Here is an 18,447-nt window from a genome sequence, read left to right as displayed (position 1 = left end):
GTACCACATTAAAGGGCTACATTGAAATTCAGGACTTCTCTGTCGGGGGCGGGGGGGTGGAAAGGCACAATTGGAAAAGTATGAGTTTGACATAGAAATATAATATTACAGTAGCCAGAATAATTTATACGGGAGGAGAGGTCCCCGATTCAACATAAATAAATCAAATAAGAACATCATGTTAACAACCTCCACAGAGTAACAAATCTTCCATCTCACTGTAATTTACTATGATACAAGCACCAAACAAACCCCCAACAAAAGAAAGCACACCATATTGCCATTTATATCATCTAACACAGACAGCATCTCCTTTCCCGTTAACAGATAAAACAAGAAAATAACAAATAGGTAGCATGCCATGTAGAACTGATTTACAAACCTCTTATGACTTTTTAAACATCCCAGTGGCACACGTTGTTTGCCAATACAACTCAACATCAGGCAGAGCGCTTATAGCATAAACTTAAGACAGATGATATTTTGATGATAATTTCAGAAAACATTTCAACCTTTATTCCACCCTGTTTTTAACTCCCTGCCAACGCTGACCTAAAAAAAAAATAAAGGCAATCCAATCCTGTCGCTCAGTTCAACCATTAGGCTCATAACAAGATGCCTCTGTGCTCTTGCCAGTATTTGCAAATCTATCACATCTATCTGTGTGGGAAGAAGTGCTGAGCTCTAGGGACTATGGGACTGATGTGAAGGGAGTACTGGGATGGGAATCTTTTAAGCACTAATGCGCAGCACGGGATTTTGCTCTGGTGGTATATTGGCTCTGAGTCTTTTTATTATTCACTTCCTGTTATGAAAAAAAAACAACAACCCACAACCAAACCCAAACCACTTGCATGTCAGCAGCAGAGGAAAAACAAATCTTGGACAGCTTTATCACAACAGAAGTAAACAGACAGCTTTTGATTTTCCTGTGAAATCAGCAAGAAAGAAAAAGAAAAAAAGAAAAATCTTTCCAATGTATGCGCCTGAAGAACTTCTTTCTTTTGTTTCTTAGCCTATTTTTACATCAAAAAGGAATACATTTTTGTAGAGGTTTTTAGTACAGATTGCAAGTTTTTTTTTCTCTGTATGCTTATTTGATCTACAGACCAGAAAGTAAAAGACAAAAAAATAAAAAAATCACTTGCTCTACATTCTGAAGAAAGTAGTAGGTCTCGGCTTCCAGAGTGGAAGATATAAATATAAGTTTATAGTCAGAAAATTAGCAGTCAATATAATGATTAAGGCAAATCCCTCTCATATGCAAGGGGCTGTTAAAAACCATCCAGTTTCCATTCAATATATTTCTATATCATGAAACACGTTTGAAAACATGCTCCAGCATATGAACCAGCATATTAGTTCATTACTGTGCATGTGCTCTCCCCAGGGAAGCTATCTCCTTCATGCAATAGTTGCTCTGGAATAGCAGTTACTCTTTTTGGGAGAGCATCTAGCACAAAGAGGGGCTGGGCTCACTCCTTACTAGTTCAACATAACAGAAAACAAGAAGTAATCATTGTCTGGTTTGGAAAGCTTCAGCTGAAGCACAACCAGTTCTTTTTACCTTTAACTCTCTTTGGGGCGAGGTCCCAAGCAGATTTAGCAGAGCAGTATTTGCAGCCTCCATTTCCCCTGTGCATAATGTTCGTGCTTTGCAGTTCTTTACTCTCAAACCCTGTCAATTCTCCAACTTTCAGAAACTTTCACCTCAGCAGAAATGAAATCAATCTTTACTGGAGTCAGTTGGACCAGACTACTCAGAAGATATACTGAGCCATCAAAAGGAAAGTGTGAGAAAGGATAGCAAATTATATAAAAACTAATATTAAGAGTACAAAAAAGAGAAGAGGAAGAAGATTTTAATTACTGATATATACATGGTAGGAGTCCAAGTAATAAAGAGGAATTAGAATTACTCATTTATGCCTATAAAATATCTGGTCTTAATCTCTCCAGAGACGCTCAGATGACCAGAAGGGAGAACATCTTATTAACTAATATTCCCTTCTCTAGATTTAGGCGTGTAACTCACTCCAAGCACCATAAGCATCCCATGTAATCTACAGAGAAGATCCTCCTCTGGAGAGTATCTGAGTATCTAAAATAGGCTCCTACCCCAAACTGCCATCAGGGGTTGGTCGTGGCAGCTGGGAGCAGCTGAGGGGGGAAGGGGGTGCCTGGCTCTGGCTTTCTCTTTGCTTGGCCTACCCTTGGTTGTGTGTCCAGGCCATCAAAGGTCAAGATCAGACTGCCTCTCTTCTCCCCGACTTCTCAACGTCCACAGGAAGAATATCTGGGCACACAGACCAGAAGTGACACGCACCGCATCATGTAAGGCCCCCCAGTTCAACAGAAGTCCCTCTGGTGCAGTTATGTTATCAGCGTGGGTGCAAAACGCATCTGAAATTCTGAAAGCCATTGCAGCTCACCCAAGGGAAGTCTTTATTCGGTGTCATCACCAACATTACAGAGGAACTGATCCCAGACTCCACCATGAGCGGTTGCTTAAATCTAAGTAATAATGAGTTATTGCTTGCATCACACGTAAATGGTGAAATACCGAGCAAATTTTACGCAGACATACACATTCACATGCGCGTATGTCACTGAGAGACCGAGTGCATGCACAAGCAAGTGCTGGCGACAGTAACGTATGTGTATGCGTATATACATACATCTTTTAAAAGGACCCAATTTCACAAAGTTGAAAACAATTATAAACCCTCCTCAGTAAGGAAAAAAGTTAAAACAGAGAAATGTGAACGATAATTGGAAGATGTTTGAAAACAGTGTCTAGGTGCCTACATGTCATTACGAGGAAAAGAAGTTCCCCTGGTTAAAAACAAACAACTGCAAACAAAACCAAACTTAGCTTAGAAGAGAAGCAGGTATTTAGAAAACAAAAGCAAATACAATATGTAAGGAGCAGAGGAAAAATGCCAAGCTGATTGCAAAGAATATCAATAAGGAACTAAGAGGTAATTGTGAATCAGAGTCAACAATCCATACGTACGAGACAGAGAATTCACCGAGGTCTGCAGGCAAGCTGCATCAGCTCTGCCAAAGACAACGCAAGGTCATTTTGCATAGCAAATGTGTTAGTTGCTAACATAAACACAGATTTCTTTAGGGAAACACAACTCAAGTGCCAGCTGCCTACGCAGTATCCCAGTCACCCCATCACATACTCCCTTAGCTTTATTCTGCTCTAGCCAACGTTTCAGCTGCGTCCAGTTCTGACACCACGCTTTATGAAAGCCACAGACAAATTGGAGAGCACTTAGCATCATAAATATCCAAACAGCCAGTTTTCTTTGGGAAGAAAGACTGAGGGAACGTCAACATGTTTAGTCTGGAAAGGAAAGGCAAAGTAGTACATAGCTGCTGCCTTTCAGCATCTAAACATGACAACGCTCTGTTATTTTTCATGTATGCTGAGAAGAGGGACATCATTTGAGTAAAGTTAATTTAGCTTTGGTATTAGGAGAAAATTGTGAGAGTACTGGGTTACTTACTTCTATGAAAACATCTACACACAGAGGTCATCAAACCCTTGTAAGTGGAAGCTTGTAAGGAAAAGTTTAACAAATTCTTTCAAGGGTAACAAAGTGTATTTGATCTATCTCAACCCTTGCAGCAGAAGAAATCTAATCCCTCTCACCTCCGTATTTCTGTAACTCTCTGAAACGAGAATTACAGACTAGTTAATATGACCTGTCACATACAGTTCAAGTTTGTATTCATCTCATAAACAAAATTAATTGCGTTGTGAGGAGAGCAGCTCAATGGATACAGGAGTACACTGACAATCTGGAGACCTAAATTCTATTATCAGTTCTGCCAGTCACTCATCATTCAACTTCTGCTTGTTTCTTTCCCACATAGAAAATGAACACTTACAAGCTAACCAAGTGCTAAACACTAGCATGATTAATTATTGTTTAAGATATGTGACAAACTGCTTAAAGTATAGGACTATTAAGGGCCTGTGTTTTAATTACATTGATTTCACCTTAAGTCCCCCTGGATGACAATTGCTCATAGCCTTAGTTACAGTGGCAAAAGACTGTCACATTAAATCTGCAAAGACCGGGTTATTATGACAGCAAATTATGATGACAAAATTCTGTTAGTTCAAGTCTAATGAGACATTACCGCACACACGAGGATGAATGTTAAGTTATTTCTGTGTGGGTCTATATGCAGGTTAGTACATCAAGATGATGGCAAAATGAGGTTAATGCAAGTCTGCAGAGCTGACATTACAAATGTCAAGATGATTGCAAAATGATGTTGCCGCAAGTGAACTACGATTAAAAAACAGGACGCTAAACACAAAAAATGTGTTGAGGGAATGTAAAAATAAATCCACGGAAAATAAAATCAAAGAACATTCTACTTAAAGCAAAAGACATACTGGATACCACTAGTGCTGCAAACCAATTCCTTGCCAAACTGGCCAATGCTGATCAGGAGGGCTCAAAGCCAGGATGAGAGACTGCTTTACAAAAAACTGCCTATAAATTCTTACTAATAGTATCACTACGAAATTTTTTCCACTAAAAAGAGGTAATTGACTCTGTAGAAATAAAAATAATTTTTGAAGAAGATTATTGTCCTGTGACAGAATCTGGTTCAATCAGGAAATTCCTTCCTAAATTTAATCATATTGATGCTTTTCTTATTTGTATTCTGCTGGGGTTAGAAGCACATGTCTAAAAAACAAGTTATCCATTAGGCCCAAAAGAAATTATTCCAATCTCAGGTAAATTCAAATACATAGGGTCCCCAGCATTACAAGATTAAGGAGATTACGCATTTAATATACAGACTACTCATAATATTCTCATGTGATTAAAACAGTAACACTGAAGATCTACTGCTATATTTCCTTGGTGCAGTGTTTAATTAGTAAGTCTAACACACCAGGAAAAAACCCTAATTCAAAACCTGAAAAAAAGTCTTCTTTTTTTCTGCATTTAAAGTCCTTCCTCCTTCTTACCATCTTTCTATTTACTGCTAAATACAAGAGATGCACTTCATTTCCAGTTTGGCAACAGCAGGTACTCTGTGTCCTTTCAAAAGACTGGCATACCTATCTACCTACCTATCTATCTATTGGTAACATTTTCCATAAATTAGGGGAGGCACTCTATCTTCTTATCACCCAAAATATGTGATACTCAATTCCTGATGAATTACACTGGTGAACTAAAGTGCTTTGGTTAAATAACAGGCTTCGTCAGGTAGTTTAAGTAGTGCCTGACCTTTAAGTGGAAAGCATGTGTAATTTTCTCCCATCTAGTAGAGAAGAAAATGAAAAATTAACTTTTCTTGCAAATTTGTTAGGTTTTATTGGGCAAGTTACCCATCCTATTCAGCAAAAAAAACCCAGAATGGCAAACTCTCACTAAAAAAAAATAAATCTTAAAAAGGTAACTTATTTCAGAGAAAAGTACAGAGTGGCTTGTGCATTTTTCAGGATTTTCAAAATAGCCCCACGGCTAATGAATTAGTAGTCAGAGTACAGAAAGGAGATCAAAAAGATGGGCTCAGGACCCCAAGTCACCTACAGAATGAAATTTGTAAGAGCCATTATCACTGCATAAATTACATTAATATTCATGTAGCTTTTCTGGAGACAACATATACATACCACTTGAAGGCATGCACTTTTTAGAAGACTAGGAAATCAGTGCTCACTAAAATTTGTCTGGTTGCAGTGAACCTATGGCAACTGAAGTTACCTGTGAGTCTGAACTGAACAAAGGAAAGAAAACACAGACAAAGTTATAAGGGAAGAACCATATAGTGCACCTTCACGCTGACTGATGATTTTAAAAAAAAAATCATGAACGATAAGCAACATCAATCAAATGGCACCTAATTATTATGATGACACGGAGGAGGTCTAACTAGGGAGTTCCAAAACCTAAAAAAGTCTGTTCTGTAAGGAGTTACTTCAAATCTTAATTGTTTTAATACATTTAATTTCATCAGCGCACCTTAGGTTACAGGTTGGTTGGGGGCTTTTTTGAGCATGTTAGTTGCTTATGCAATATGTATACTAATGCTTATGTGATTAGACCTGAGGGCTGACAAAAGTCCAAAGGGATTGTGTGCTGTGTGTAAACAACTGCTTCCTCTAAAAACATTTCATGTAAGTTTAAAAATGTAATTTAGACCAGAACTGGAGCAGCTTTATTATTAATATGGAAAGCAGAACTTTTTGGCAGTCTTTTCTATTATAGATCCTCTTACATACGGCCCAAGTGCCCGCTTCCATATGAGCAAAATGCACCTCAAACTATTTTTATGCAGTAAATCATGGATTATGCGTGTTACATAAGTAAAACTAGTTGGTATATTAATATTAAAGTGGGCTAAATTTAAAATTCTCTAAAATGAATCAATCCACAGAAGACAGAGTAACATGTCCCATATAGAGATCAACACAGGGATTTGGAGAGCAAATCAAGCACAGGGATTTGGAGACCAAACTATTGGTTACAACCTCCGTAGACTTTTTACGAGAGCTGCAGATGCCTGAACTTAATTTATCTAATACTATTTTAGGTGCTTCCTGGTAATTTGCCAGGCCTGTACTTGCTTCTCCTGAAAGGCACAGGTCTTCCAGAGACCCTGGGAGAGAAACACCCACCCAAGCCAGTAGTTCCAGCCACAGTCAAACATTTAAAATGGCCTGCATTTAAACACCTGATTTATTGCCTATCACTGCAGTGCAAGTAATGATGGTGTTTTTTTTCTTTTTTAAAAACAGAAACAATATTTCACATTAAAGTACTGTGTCGCTCTGCAGAAAGCCTCCAGTCACTTCCAGTGACTTTTTTTTTCCCAGTTTGATAAATATACCCATATTGATCTTCTCATAAGGATATCCTTGACCAGAATATAGATGTAACAAAGTCTACCAAGGCTACCAACACAACTGAAAGAAATATTTTTTAATCCAAAACATACAAACAGACTTGAAATCGTTTTATGATGATACATATTTCAAGTACAAAATACATCAAAACCCACAAAAAGTACTTCAGCTACTATGTGAAACTGTTTCAACATCAGCTGGACAAAAGGTCCCAAATGCAGAGCCCATTTAAAAAAAAAAAATTATCTTCTGGAACTAAAACCCATTATGTCTGATTCATGGTACCAGTCTAATTTTCAGAAATTATAAGAATAGAATTAACAGACACAGATATGAAGTAGTGGGGAAATGGATTCTACAGACCGAAACCGCGCTTCATGTATCTGGTAGAGTTCTTTGAAGGAGTCAGTGAGCACAAAGTCAAGAGAAACCTAATTTATACAATTTAAAATATTTTCAATACTGTTCCTCATTAAAGACCTTAAAGAAACAAAGATGTCATGGGATAAGAGATCCACTTCCTCTCACAAAAACCCAAATCATTAAAAGACAAAAGGGAAAAAATGACAAAAGCATTCAGCATTCTCAAATGGGTATGTTACCAGCCAAGTTTCACAGAGATCAGAGCCAGGGCCGGTCAACATATAAAGTACATCATATCATTACATGTCTCTAAAAAAGAGAGGTAACTTTCAAGTTTCCTAATAGTTCTAAGGTATTCAGGGAAATAAAAATGAAAGCTGGCTGCAGAGAGATGCAGAAGAGTCTCAGAGTGTCAACTAGGTGATAAAAAAGACAGATGAAATTCAATATCGAGAATATGTGCAGAAAAAGAAATCTCAACTTTACGTACTCAGCATGGGCTCTGAACTAGTTATTAGCACTCAGGAAAGAGATCTTGGAGTTATAAAAGGTCTATGAAAATATCAACTCCATCTTAGAAGCTGTCAAAAAGCAAATCAAATGCTGGCCATTACTATGACAGAAATAGAGAGCACCATACAAAATATCATTATGGTATTATTTAAAGTCTTCAGATGTTCATACTTTGAATACTGTGGGCTGTTCTACTTCCCCTATAGCTAAAAAGATATAGCAGGAAAAGTAAGGACAACAGAAATAATTGAAAGCTAGGGAGAAATGGCTTGCATATAAAGAATGACTCAAGAAGAGTCTTCAAGGTGAGGTGAGGGGAGTGTGAATAAGCACGCAAGTTAGGTCCTCTGAACCTGATAAGGGGAAAGAGATTGCCCAGAGGACACACACAACCAAGCAAGGAGCACAGTATTGCATAAACCAACATATTGAGGGACTAATTATCTAAACCATGCCTGAGTGGGTCTGAGGACCAAATAGGCAGGTACAAGTCCAGGAAGAGGTCCTGGCATCATCGCTGACAGTTCTCCAAAATCATCGTTTCAATGTGCGGAGCGGGCAAAAAGAGCCAATCCAATGCTGGGCACCCCATGCGTGCTGGGACCAAATCAGAGGGGTTCGTTTTGCTGCTAAAGAAGCCTGTGATGCGTCCCTACCTGAAGGGCTGTGTGCAGTTCTGGTCTCCAGGAGGATGCAGTGGAGTTAGAGAAAAGCAACTGGAAAGAATCAAGGGGCTGGAGCTGCTGCCTTATGAGCAGCAAAGAGCTGGGATGCTTCAGTTTGTACAGGAGAAAGCTCAGGGGAGATAGGACAGATACGACTGAGCCTTGAAAAGCATGAAGGGGGTGAACAAGCTGCACGAGGAAGTTACTTACCAAACCTCACAACATAACAACTAAGGGCATACAATGCCCGATTGGTTTAAAAGACAATAAGAATGTATTTCTTCAGCCAGCGGGTTATCAGCTTCTGGATCCTGCTGCCCAAGGAGGTTATGGAGGCAGATGTCTATCAGCTGGTTTAAAATAGGTTTAGATAAATTCTTGGACAACAGATACTAAAAGGAATAGGGCCAGAATGTAGCTTCTAGTGTTTTTAATATAGTAATCGCAGATGCTGGGGGAAGATGAGAAAGTGGACCTCAGAAAGCGCCCAGGCTCATGTGTTCTCCCTGACTCACATCTCCTGTTGCCATTTGCTGGAGAAATAATTCTGGGCTGGATGCACCATTGGTCTGACCCAGCAGGACATTTTCTACGAACTTTAGTTACCTAGAAAAAGAGAGACTGCAGTTGAACGTAACTGAGGTGTACTAAATCATGAGTCTTTAGAGAAGATGAACAGGGAACAATTTTTCAGGGTCTCTCTTAGCACAAGAGCTGGATACAAAAGAGACAAAAAATGAAAGAAAATCAGCAGGTGGCTGGTTCAAAACAAGCAAAAAGGAGTACCTCTTCACACTACATGTAGCTAAATTGTGGGACTCTGCTACTGCATGTTACGGATGCCAAAAGTTCACGTCACCCTGCTGCTTGCGAGCCACCCCGGGAGCTCAGCCTTCGCCCCAGCCTGCTCCCCGGCACCTGCAGAAACTCAGCGCAGACAGCAGGTCTCCTCGGACACTCCTCTCAGACACTCCGTCATTTCTTAAAGGAAAACGGGACGGCACACATCACCTAGCTGTGCTCCACTTCAAGAAACTGAGCGTCACTCTGCAGACAACGTCATACCAGCTCTTCCCCCCCACCACGGACGCAGTCATTTCTGTGTTTCCCCCCCCCCCGCCCCGGCCCAGTGCCTCTCAGGCAAAACGCTGCTGGTAAGCTTTGATGGGAAGAGTGCAACACAGGTTAAATCACCGGTATTATTCTCATCTTTTGTAGTTACAGCCACCTCTGAATTTAATAGTGCTGTGTGGTTTAGTACAGCAATGTTTGCATGACAAAAAATTAAAGAGCTTTCCACCTTTTTACTATATATCCTGCTTTCAAGGGTTTATAATGTAGCTGGGAAAATGCTCACAGCTGAAGATCAGCATTCAAAGTCCCGGTGTGGAGGCAGCATTTCATTTCAGCTGTGAGAGGGAAAACAGTATGTCATTTTTATAACTATCAATAGAAGGCTTCTATGGAGTTTTTACTTTCTGTATTTTTTTCCTGGTATGAGAGATTTTCCTCTTTTAAGTTCAGCAACCGCATGTATTAATAAGTGACAACCACTGAAGACAGCATGAGCAAAAAAAGGTAACTGTCTATTAAAAAACAATGTTACAAAATTAGTTTACCTTTTCCACAGTTTTACAAGAAACACAAAGATGCAGTTTTGTAAATCATAACAAAATAGTCGTCACTACACGATGCAGCGCTGACAAAACTGTAATTGAATTTTGGATATTGGGTTCATACCTTTACATTCAGGAGAAAAGATAGTTACTAACGCTAGTGAGATATATAAGACGTAGGAGGCCTTAATTTCTCATTTCAAAATCTTGCAAGGAATCAAAAAAATGTTCTTCCCTTCAGAGAATTCATGGATTAAGAGAGGATACCAGCCTTTCCTTCCCAATTCTCTAGTTGTATTGGTTTTTTCTACTGATATTACTTCAGAAATTTTTTATTAATTATGTCATTTTTAGTCATTTTTGTCATTTATTTATGTCATTTAGTCATTTTTATTTTTTAATTTTTATATTTTATTTATTTATTATATATTTTATATATTATAAATATATTTATATATTTATACACATATAATTATATAATATATTTATATAATTATAATTATGTTATTTTATATGTTATTTATATAGTTATAATTATGTAGTCATTATATCAAAATATATCAAAATATTAACATAACGTTTTAATTTTTTGCCTTTTATTCCTACCTGCAAGCATACAGAAAAGTGGAGTTGTCTGAAGTCCCAAAACATGCATCAAATACATACACACCTCTGTGGAATTCAATTCATGGCATGGGAGAATACGCGGTTAATTGCATTTCCAACATCCATTACCAGAGGAACTGAAATAATAAGATATTTTATTTTATTTTATTTAAAACTGTGTGCCTTTCCCTTCTCTCAAGAGCTTCATTAGATGCAGAGGGAAGGGAGAAAGCAGAAGGAAATAACCACCCATTAGAAATAACCATCCCTACAGATTGATTAAAAACCCCACAGTGAACAGTAAAAGCAATATATGTACGTGGGTATACATATACGCATACACAAATATATACACGCATGCAAACATACACAACTATAGTATCATCTTAGTGGAGTGATATAGACAAGGAATGTGGGAGGAATGGCAAGTGTTCAGGACTCATTGCAATATGGAGTTTGACAGAAATAGGGTAATTGCTGTACCTGGTACTGGAATGGCCTTCTAGGTACCTTAATTTAAGTGTATCTCCGCATAAGGAAACGCTTAAGTCCACTGAAGTCTTCTACGTTGCTACAGCTCACAAAAATACTCCAGTGCTTATTCCACTAAGGGATAAGGATATCTCCTTCCTCACTGACAAACTGCATAGACCAGCTCAGAGCTTCTTAATGCACAGCCATTAGCCCAGTCACAATTCGGTGATGGATAATGCAAGTCATGAACCACTGTATATGCTCCTTGTGGTGACAGTTCTTCATTTCTTTTCTAGGGAAACTGCTAATCTAACAGTCTTTGAATGGTCTGCATCTAATCCTTGCTCAGGAAATATCTCTTGACATAATCAACTTTATCAATTATTGCACAATAGCTAATCTCTTGCTATAGAAAAAAACATTGAGAAGGCGTGATGGGATTACTACAGGAATGTTTCGCCTATCCGCTACATCATTCCTAGACTATTAAGCCTCAGAGCTTAATATAGTTCAGAAAAATTTCACTAATGGGCCCCTCCAGGGCATTACTAACAGATTACGAACCGTGATTTGATGACAGGATATGTTATAAACATACACAATTGCTTGAAAGATATTAATTGCAATGTATGCTCTTGCGCTAAACTCTTGCCGGCAGCTATCTCAAAATTAAATCCCTTCAATGCTATTTTCATATGCATAGATATCATTAGAATATTCTTGTGGCAGCCTAAGACGACGGCTACGTACTCATCTTCCAAGTGAATCCCATGGTCCGTTCCAGTTATCCTAGCCGTGGTCTACATGGGGGACTTTGTGCAAAGTAAGGCTGCATTTGAATTTACTGCTCAGTAATTACTTCAGACAGACTCCTCATGTGGGCACCCCAGTGAGAGGAAGCTCTTCTGCCTTAACTCTGAAAATGGTGTTATCTTACGCTGGGGCACTTTGAGGGCTCAATAAAAAGTATCAGATGCGGGTTAAGCTGTGAGGTCACTGTAAAAAACACATTAGTGTTTTGTGTGCCTTTCTCCACTTGTGGATATGCCCTTATAGATTATCTCTTTCTATGTCCTTAAACTGCTTTCTCCTTCAGCCTCACCTCCGCTATTTAAAAATAAATAACCTGCCATTGGAAGGTAAAGATTTATAGGCTCCACCAAAAATATCCTAAGTTTCAAGTTCAAGAGAGGCTGAGGTTGTCATGCATTAAGCCTGGTTTCGCTTGCCTGATCCATTCTGCAAAAAGTCTATCCTAACAATTTCTTTTCATAACAAAATCTTTAGAAAACAGCTGTAAACCTTCAGTGTCTTAAAGGCATCTTTTAAAAATAATTCCCTCAAAAATAAAGCATTGCCAAAAATACATCCTCTTATGAACAAATAGCAGTCCGTTAATTCAAATGCATTATAAAAACTTCCATGAATGAGACGCATCCTTGAGACAAACACGATGAGAGATTCCAGAACCCTGAGAATAATATTTTTGGGGCGATTTTTAACGGAGCCGCCTCTAATTGAGCAGGGTTTTTTTTATTAACAGAGAGTTTAAAAATGTCTCCAAGCTCCAGAGAAAATAAAAAATTTGGAATTTTTATTACATATCATAGAAATAACGTAAGTCTGAAATAAATTAAAAGAAAATTTAAAGCGTTCTGGATGACAATATGAACACATAGAACATGCAAAAGCCCATCAAGCCTTCTATCAAATGCAAACTGTCTCTTTGATAGGACGTGGAGGTAGCGAAAAAAACGAGACCCTCCTTCTCCCTGCCTTCCCTCCTGGGTACACGCACACACACATACACACTGCCCTGCAATACCAGTTTACAAACACCTGAGAGACCCGGGGGAGTCCACATTAACAGAACTTTAAAAAGCATGCAAAAAAAAGACAACAGAGAAAAACAAAACCATTAAAAACCATGCCCAGGGGTTGAGAGAATGATAAGAGACGCTGCGCTCAGACATGCTGTCAGAAACACTCTTCTTAGACCGGGGCGATTTAATCACGCAGCGACTGACTGCAGCGAAGGTGGAGGTGTGCATGCCCAGCTGCCCGCCAGCCTCATTACACGGGCAGCTCCTACGATTTGTCTCTTTATTTTAAAGACTCCTAGAAGACTTGGGAGGCTTTGCGAAGGCAGGACGGGGACTGAATGGTGGGCATTGGAGGCTGGATCTCAGGAGGGGCATCCCCTGGGGGTTTCCCCAGGGCCTGAGCCTCTTGTTATATGCACTTCCGTAACTGGCAGACAGTAAAACCAAGGCGTTGCTGTGTGTAAAATTAAGCATTTTTGGCTCAAGAACATGGGCGCAGGGTGACACCCGCAGCCCCTGGGCTATTAACCCCTCAGCACTGGTATCGCTCATTATCAGACCTGTGCAAAACCAGTTTTAAGGTTAATAAGGAGCCACTAGCCAGCATATTTAAAAAACACGCAATTATAGACCAAGGTGTAGAGCGTGGTAGCACACATCCCAGACTGACCCCACGCACCCCCTGGAGAAAGGGGGAAGAAACCATTCACAGCAACATCACCCTCCTTGCAGCAAAGGATTTGGGGGGGGGAGGGGGGCAGCGCAATGATTCCCTGATTGTCCCCTCCCCGGGCCGAAACCTTCCACCTTGAGATGCAGACGGGTAACAGAAAGGTGAGCTAACAGGAGAGAAAAGGGTAGACACTAAGAAGTCAGTGTATACGTATTAACTGTATATAATGTGGTCACTGTCAGTGGCATTATAACTGGACGAATAATTCTTTGACTAGACTGACAAGATTTTATTTAGACTAACAAAGCATCCTAGGTTTGCCCAGCAGCTCTGCTCCTTCCACCCCCAACAACATGCTGAGCATATCAAACGGGTAAGGATTCAATCTGCAACTTGGATGCAATGACGCTGTAATGGACTTACGACAGACCAAAACAGTCAGAAGCTCTGCAGAACATGAAACGAGATCATTTAAGAATAACACATCATTAAAAAAAAAAAAAAATCTGGCCCCAAAAGTCAGACTGATTTGAGGGAATATTTTGTCACAACGACTGGGCTGGCTCATCTTATGAATGGGAACTGGAATTTTACTGTGTGCCTAGGCACACAGATGACATTGTGCAAATAAATCTACATTATCACAAGTAATGCTGACAGGACCAGAGTGACCAAAAATCAGTGACTTGTTCAGTGTCTATAAAAGAGCTCCAACAATTTTACTGATATTCTGAAAAAATGGTAGATGGGCAAAATAAGTTACCTCTAGAAAACAATAGGAGCAAGCTGCAGGGACTGGGGATTTCACTGGAGGCAAAGAAAAAATGGCATTAATACATACTGGGCTCCCTGCCCATGAATGGAAGACACTTACCAGAGACACAACAAGTGTATACACAACCAGTAACCTCTGGTCAAGAACACACAAGATCATCCTTAAAACAAAAACAAGTAAATACAAAGCAATCGTAAAGAAAACAAGAAACAAGTCTCTCTGAAAAAATAACGTTCGCCTGATCCCTCCTAATTATGCAAAAATGAAGACAGATCTCATCTGCATTACCTAACCAAGCGTAAACAAGTGGGACATAAAAAAAGTGAGGTTTTTTCTGAACCACTGAGAGCCATGCATTGTAAAAGTTCTCGCTCTTCTTCCAATCACATAATTGGAAGGTTATTTGCGTTTGTTACAAAGTACCTGCTGTGAATTACAGTAATCAGGCAGAGATTTATTTGGAGCAGAGGAAGCACGCTGGAGCCCGCACTATCAGATGATGAACCTCCGTCACGTGCTGTGGCTCAGGCGTCCCAGTCGGGTCAGAGCTGCACTTCGCCATGTAATAAAGAACCTTAGAACTACTTATTCAAAGCCTTGAACTTAATTAGCAGCAGAGAGAGGCAACTAACTTGCAGTGAATAAGTTGACAACTTTGCTTCCTTCTATTCGTGAACCTTCTATGATTAGCACAAATTATTCTTATAATTATTCACATTTAATTCACTGTATTATTAAAATAATAGTTAGTCTACAGCTCATTCACCAGGAGCACAAGTGTTATAAATGGGTTTATTAATTTTGAATATATGAGTCACCTGGTTCAAGGTGTCTCAGAGCCACAGTGTCCAGGCAATTATCTGCAGCACTGAGTTTTACATTAGCTTCTCTGCTTTAAACTCTGATCACTGAATAAATGTTCGATAAATTAATGGCCATTGGTCCACTTATTTGCTAGGCATTTTTGGAAAAGAAACAACTAATGCAAAAGTAACACATGCAAGAGTTTGTAAGGGGAAGGGAAATACAGGCAAAAAGTTGTCAATGGAAAACACTATGATTTTTCACAAGTTCAAATACCAAGGCTTTGGTCTAAGCTGTGCTTTGGACAGTTAACAAGCTCCCAGTTAGTAACCTACCTGTCGATAGGAACAGAACTCACAAGGATGATGCTTCATCTCAAAAGCATACTTCTAAAGATACTGATGGATCTGAGTCAGCTTATAACAACGCAGCCCATTCAGTGCAGCTCCTGAAGATGCACACACGTAGTACCTGAAGTACCTAAAACAAGAGCTTGCTGCCTTGCTTCTCACGCTGCTCGTAAACACTTACAAGATCTCTCTTCTTAAAAATTTCTCCTTTTCCTGCCATATTTGTCTCTTCCCACAGCAACTTGCCAGTCGCCTGGCAGCTGACAACAGAGATAAATAAAACTCTTTTCTCTGAAGGATCTATTTCAGGAAAAGACCAACATCAGTTGTGGTTCTCCCCAATGCCTGCTGCCCCTCCTCAGCTCCAGCAGTGGGTGAGGGAAGAAATCTGAGTGATAATGAAAAGGACATTTTCAATTATGGAATAAACCCTTCACTCAAAGACGGAAAGAGACTTTTTACCAGGGCCTGTAGCGACAGGACAAAGGGAAGTGGTTTTAAACTGAAAGTGGGTAGGTTTAGATTGGAAAAGAGGAAGACATTTTTTACAGAGAACGGTGAGACACTGGAACAGTGGAGAACTTGTGGATGCCCCACAAGTGTTCAAGGACAGGTTGGATGGAGCTTTGAGCGACCTGATCTAATGAAAGATGTCCCTGCCCATGGTCTTTAAAGATCCCTTCCAACAGAAACCATTCTGTGCTTCCGTGACTACCTGTAATAAAAGCACGGAGATGAGAGGAAATGATGAGCAGAGGTATGAAAATATTTGCATAATGGGGGTGGGGGGTGGGAGTAGATTGGGAATCTTTATGTTGGGAAGAAAAAAAGAAAAGACGTTTGAAAACAGCTAAGTGTGACTCTCACAGCAGAGGGGAAGGAGGCATGTCCTGCCCGCCACACCGCAGCCCTGGCCCCCAGCCCCAGGGGAAGCCGGTGGCTTGCGCTGCTCTTCTGCAGCAGCCGTCCTTGGAAAAACCTGCACTCACAGGGTGCTGACACAACCTGCACTCGGCCACCAGGACTGTGGGGCCTGACAAACACCCACTACATGGCAAAAGTGCTTTAAGCTCAGCCACAGATGTCGAGAAAAATCAATGAAGAGCACAGAGAAGTGAACAGGGTTTATCAGCTGAAACAGTGGAAATAGGGAATTATTGACCAGCAGATCCATAACAAAAGGAATTTTTTGATTGTTTTCTTTGTGGTCTTTTTACCTGAGAAAGCGAAGCAAAGATGTCACTTAAGGCTCAAGACAGTACCTCTAGCTTAGAGAGTCCTTGATAATCAGGAGCCTGGTGAGCCCTCCCCAGCCCCAAGACCAGCACGTTCTAGGACATCCCCCTTTGAGCGCAGGTAAGGCACACATCAAGGACCTCCCCATGTCACAACGTTGCCTACTGCCCATCATGCCCAGCTTGCTTTTCTGAAAGATTTTCCACTGCTAATTGTCAAACAGGCAGCACCGCGCTACAAAAAACTTCTGGTCTGGCTTGGGAAGTGGTGTCTGCAGTCTTTGGTAATTTCAGTTTTTATGCTATCTATTTACACAGTGTATATGATATTTGCAGCATTTTTCTAGCTCTGAACTAACTAATGGAAACGGCGTAAGATGTCTTAGAATAGATTTCCCCTAGCTGGAAATTGAAACATTTTTTACAAAAGCATGAACACACTTGGGCATATTCCCTTTTAAAAATCAAGGCTGTAGGCAGAGCACGTATGAGATTATATAACGAGAATTGAGAGGCATAAATGCCTTTCTGTTTTTAAATGAAAACCACCCCTTTTCCCCCATCAAGTATAGAGCAAGTCAGAGGAAAGAAAAGCCGCTTCTGTTCTGCTGGGCTCAGTCTAGGGGACAAGCCGTTTTGTTTGAGGGGACAGGCACATGGGCAGGTAGCCCATCCTCGCTCTGCTACTGTGGTCTTGGGGGCATCTGCCTCTAAAACCTCTGCAGCATCTCTTGCCATCAATACGTTACCATCGCTTTAGTTACCTGTTATCATCAGTCCACCCCAAAATTCAACACTCAGCTGAAGCTTTAACATATTTTCGGTAAGATTTCAGTTATCACAGTTAGCACTGGTCAAAGTTCAGATTTCTGTAAGCACAAGTCAATCTCTTTTCCTTTCAACCAGCTGCGCATATTGAGCAATACCTAACTATTTATCCTCAAATGTATCATAAAAATACTGTTTCCGCTAATACAATAATGCAGGACGGATGTTCAGTTGCCTGCACAAAGTGAGCTGATGTCATTTAATTTACAGTGGACAAGAGACTGGACTGTAAGGAATACTAATTGTTTGCTTTTATTAGTGGAAGCTGAACAGGAATGAGAAGTAATGTGCCCTAAACCTCCCTGGTTCAGGAAACAATCCACAAGAAAGCCTACTTTTTAAAAAAAAAAAAAAGGGAGGGGGGATTGGGAAGAGAAAGGAGGGTGTCAGCTGTTGATGAATAATACACAAACGTGTCCACGCCGATCTGAATAATTCAGCACACAAAATTAAAGTATGTTTCACATCTGCCACCATAAAAGATAAAGCCATCTAGTCTGTTTTAGAAGTGTAATGATGATAGGAGATCGCTTCTGATTCACACTTTAGTCTAGTTTGAGTGCCAGCCCTGTGGTCCCCACAAATAAACACCTCAAAGCACTAAGCTGAAAGAGCTCCAGCTGCAAAGTTTTAACTCAAAACAGGCAGCAAACTTTAAAGTGCCACCTGTTACCAATAAACCCAGCGGTGCTGAGCCATCAGCCAAGGCCCCTGTACCCCTGGGCCACCTCCACCAAGTGAGGTGCGCAAAGCTGCCCGCTTCAATTGCCTCTCCAGCTGCTTGCTGGTGAGAGTAGCCCCGCTCTCACCCACCCTCCCTGCACCCCATC

General features: G+C 40.2%; 1 protein-coding gene across 4 annotated transcripts in view; it reads right to left on the bottom strand.

The window, feature by feature from the left end:
• The window catches only part of DMD (dystrophin), a 1,292,219-nt gene that overhangs the window by 1,115,501 nt on the left and 158,271 nt on the right, over positions 1-18,447 (bottom strand). The gene's annotated exons all lie outside the window — the stretch shown is intronic.

This window comes from Larus michahellis, chromosome 1 (assembly GCF_964199755.1).
Source record: "Larus michahellis chromosome 1, bLarMic1.1, whole genome shotgun sequence".
Taxonomy (NCBI): Eukaryota; Metazoa; Chordata; class Aves; order Charadriiformes; family Laridae; genus Larus; species Larus michahellis.
Note: the sequence above shows the minus strand (reverse complement) of the source record. Positions and strands in the feature narration are given on the sequence as shown.